This window comes from Sinocyclocheilus rhinocerous, unplaced genomic scaffold, assembly GCF_001515625.1.
Source record: "Sinocyclocheilus rhinocerous isolate Xijiao unplaced genomic scaffold, SAMN03320098_v1.1 scaffold2194, whole genome shotgun sequence".
In the NCBI taxonomy this organism is placed as follows: Eukaryota; Metazoa; Chordata; class Actinopteri; order Cypriniformes; family Cyprinidae; genus Sinocyclocheilus; species Sinocyclocheilus rhinocerous.
The window spans coordinates 676471-680491 of NW_015652304.1; the positions used below are offsets into that span (position 1 = coordinate 676471).

The window sequence follows — 4021 nt, forward strand, 5'->3', positions numbered from 1 at the left end:
ACTGCGTGAGAAAGTGGATGTGTGGCGTGAGAGGGTAAGAAAAGTGTCAATTGCGTGAGTCTCACGCTGAATGTGTGGGAGTTGGCAGACCTGCATAAATAAATAAATAAGTTTCAAGTCATGCATTACACAAATAACTATTTCATATTTCAAAAAACCGATCGTGCTTTTAGGATCACATTGCGGTTTCTTGCGAAATGCTAGCTACGTCATCAGAGAGCGTCAAAAACACAGTCGCAGCCACGCGCCATATTTCATTGTCATTCACCAGCGCTGTGTTTTCTATCTGCATGTGGCCTCTTGCAGGGACGTTTGCAGGATTGTGTACGTCGTCTGCGCATGTAAGTATATTTACTCCCTGAAATGTACATAGCTGTGTATTATTTCGGATTTTATTGCGTTTCCGGAACGGAATGGGAACTGGATTGTGCTCGAGTGAGAGAGACGCTTCAAAGCTTTTCCGATCGCTGGTTGTCGCGTGAAATATCAAATCCTTTCAGTACACGGATTTCTCATCTAGGTTCTTATAGTATTATGCTGTTGCATGCTTGCAGATGAATTAAAGAGAAGCAAATGCTTAGTAGCGGGTTGTATTTTCTTAACGTTGCTTGCCGCGATATATTAGTGTAAGATGATCAACCTCCGATGTCCTTGCAACGTAGTTTTCAAATTTTTTTAACTTAAAGGGCTTGTTGAAACTTGCTAAAGAAGATTATGGATAGGGCTACTTATTAATAAAGACATGTTGAACAAGACCAAAAAAAAAAAAAATCTATGAAATCATAATACCACAGTGTTTTTTCTACGGGCTTTTTGAATTTAGTGTTACTCATTTTCATCGATGTAACTTATACGTTAGTCTAATATCTATTAGGTCAATGACTAGATACATTTATTTATTGAAATTATTGATTTGTGTATTGTAATATTCAAATTCTGACAGAGGTACTGGACGGTAACAAAAAAGTATGACGATATTAATTTCGAGGTACGTTATTGGTGCTGGTATTTTTCTTAATTTGACAATGCATCAAAACACACACAATGCAGTGACGGAAAAAATAACAAAGATGCATATAATATTAATAATAGATTAAAATGAGCATGAAAGAACACTGTTATACATCATCTCCTGAATATGGTGATGAAAGCAGTGTCTTTGATGCTGTGTATCCTAAAGCCCTGAGCTACAAAAGTTGCAACTTTGCGTGACTGTGTGTATTGGATAAACTGGGCTATTAAGCGCCTCGGGGGGACATTTGTCCGTACATGACCTGTATTCTTTGGGACTTTTTCTTTCGAGGCACGCGCATCCTCAGAAGCGTTTCACACTCAAGCGCTTCTGAAGACGTTGTTTTGCGCTTCAGGCTTCGGTAGGAGGTTATAAACTGCAGTGCAGTTTCATGTCGGTCACGGTACTGTAACCTCATGTATTATGCATCTGGGAGGGTCGCAGGTGGAGGCTTGCTTTCAGTCTGCTGGCTGGTGAAATCTGAAACGAAACCAATAGTTCAACGGCTATGATAAAATGAGTAGTGCGATGCAGTATTAATATGTCGTGCTCTTAACTGATATGCAGTAATATGAATACAGTCGTCCCCCATGAGTTCTTTCAATATTTATATACGTAGGGATGATTGCATGGTATTTTAGATACATTTGCAGACACGTTTTACTCAGCAGTCATAGAATTATAATTAAATTGTGTAATTACTGTTTGTGAAGATGTAATCTGTTAATGAAACTTTCAAGTGCTTTTGACTAATGGCGCCCCCTGCTGTCAGTTGGTCAGTAAGTTGCTAGTAGCAGTTTGAGAGCTTGTAGAAGAATGGAAAGCGAAACCTAACGTGATCTGTGCCTAGTTCGCAACTTTCCGCATTTACGCGCGTTTTCTTTTTCCTTTCATTGCTGATATCACTTTTCCAACACGCTTTCCAAAAGCAATAAGACAAGTCTCAGGATCATCTCGTATAGTGGAGTCTGTTGAGACAAACGCTTGCAAAAGGCGAACGGAGACAACGAGTTGCTGGAGTGTGATCGGTCTAGTTCAAGTTCAGTTTTCATGCGGAACAGTGTTTAGTCAGTGCACGAGTTTGGGCCTCATTTGGGTAGTCTGCATCAAGTTTATTTATCTCTTACCTTCAGTTGTTTTTGAGGTATGTATAACTTTTTCATATGATCTCTTGGGTTGGGTTCTTCTGAATGGGATTTTACTAATGTAGGTTATATATTGTTCTAAGCTGTCAAAGTGACTGAACTGCAGAATCTGAACTAGAACTAGGAATTGTGAATCATTGTAAAGATTTAATGGCTTTAGATACGAGAGTTTTGTAATAAGCACCTTGCTATTTTCATCTTTTTAGGTCCCACTTGTGCCTTTGGGTGATATAATAAATCTGTTGTATACAGGGTTCTCAACTTCCCACGGTCACAGAAAACCTGGAAATATGAGGGAATTTAAAAATTGTGAGTTTAGTCCAATTTTCCAAAGTCATGGAAATGTTTAAAATCTTAAGAGCTTGAAAAGTCATTTGTGTAGAGCAGTGTTTCCCAACCTTTTTTTAGTCGCGACACCCTTTGGAAATTTTAACAAACTTGTGGCACCCTACAAAATTAATTTTGTCGCAATATTTGAATTTCTAACTTCGATATGATCATTTGAAAAGTATAGATATTCGGTACAACAGGGAAGAACTGCAGAATATAATGTCATACAGATTATTTTAATGTTATTAAAAAAATTTGTCCATCAAGGACAATCAGTAGGCTAATTTCTATTGAAGAGACCAATTTATATGACAGATTTTAATGTAGGCTTTTATACATACGTAAACATTATTTAATTACCATTATAACTAGCTATCTCACAAATTTTTGCTCACTCAGTGTTTTTTTTATTTTACAGTGGGGTAATTTTGGTGCAGTAGCACGAGATAGCTTGATTTCAAACTTTGAATTGAATAAAAACTAATTATTGGCGACATCAGAAATGGATATTATATAATAGATGCTTTTTTGAACATTTTAGCAATTTTAAAATATTAAAAAAGGATTTTTTACACGGCACCCCTGCTCTCGACAGACGGCACCCCGGTTGGGAAACACTGGTGTAGAGGATATGCAGTTGTTTTGTTGGTTAGAAATGGCTTATGCAATCTCTATGCACATGAATGATTTTTTTATTTAATCGTATTGCATTAATGTATAAAAATCACGCAACATTTAAATCATTCCTCTATATTGTGAACCATATTCATTTTCTACTTTCAAATAAAATAAGTGATGTAAGTGCAAAATTCTTTTCAATAACACATCTACTTCAGTGCACAGTTTTAAAGACTTTTTAAAACTTTTCTACTCTACACTTTCTACAGGATCTTCCAAGCTAAACCATTTTAGATTTATTTGTTACTGTACTTTTTTTTTGTTAGTGTAAACTGTGAACAAGTGGTAAGATCATGGTGTTCTTTAAAGTACCATGTAAGTACCATGATTTAATAGAATTACCTTCTGATATAAGTTAATACAGAATATTTTTTTGTTATGGATGGCCACTTTTTATATAGGAAACTGATATAAGAACACCGAAACTCCAATATCCACAAGTATTCTTTCTTAATGCACATGGAGCAGCACGTGGAATGTGAGGGAGCAGAATCACTTTCTCTCTCGCTTCAGTTTATTTAGAGAGTGAGCTGTTATGTCTGGAGTTACGTTTGAAGCTGCATCAGGGTCACAGTAAGCCAGGCTCTGTGTGGAATTGTCTCTTGTCTGTGTTGGTATTTGGTGGAAGGCTGTGAGATCAGGTATGTGATTTTTATATATAGAAGTTTAAATATTTAATTGTACACTGTAGGGGTGTAACAGTTTTCTCTCTCTCTCTCTCTCATATATATATATATATATATATATTTATATTAGACTTGTGCCGTATTCGGTAATGCGATATATCACGGTAATGAATATGCACGATATTGTTATCGTGGGCACTTCTAAATACCGTGAATAATTATATATTACA

The 4021-nt window shown here is 36.3% G+C and overlaps 1 protein-coding gene across 2 annotated transcripts in view; it reads left to right on the forward strand.

Annotated features, from left to right (window-relative positions):
• The first annotated feature begins 220 nt into the window (after positions 1-220).
• adar (adenosine deaminase RNA specific) overlaps positions 221-4021 on the forward strand; it is a 21079-nt gene continuing 17278 nt past the window's right edge. Inside the window, exon 1 of one of the 2 annotated variants that reach the window (XM_016520614.1) lies at positions 221-341. The gene's annotated coding sequence lies outside the window, so the exon portion shown is untranslated. Of the gene's footprint in view, positions 342-1865; positions 2157-4021 lie in introns of those variants that run through there. The other variant, XM_016520615.1, reaches the window with a different exon arrangement.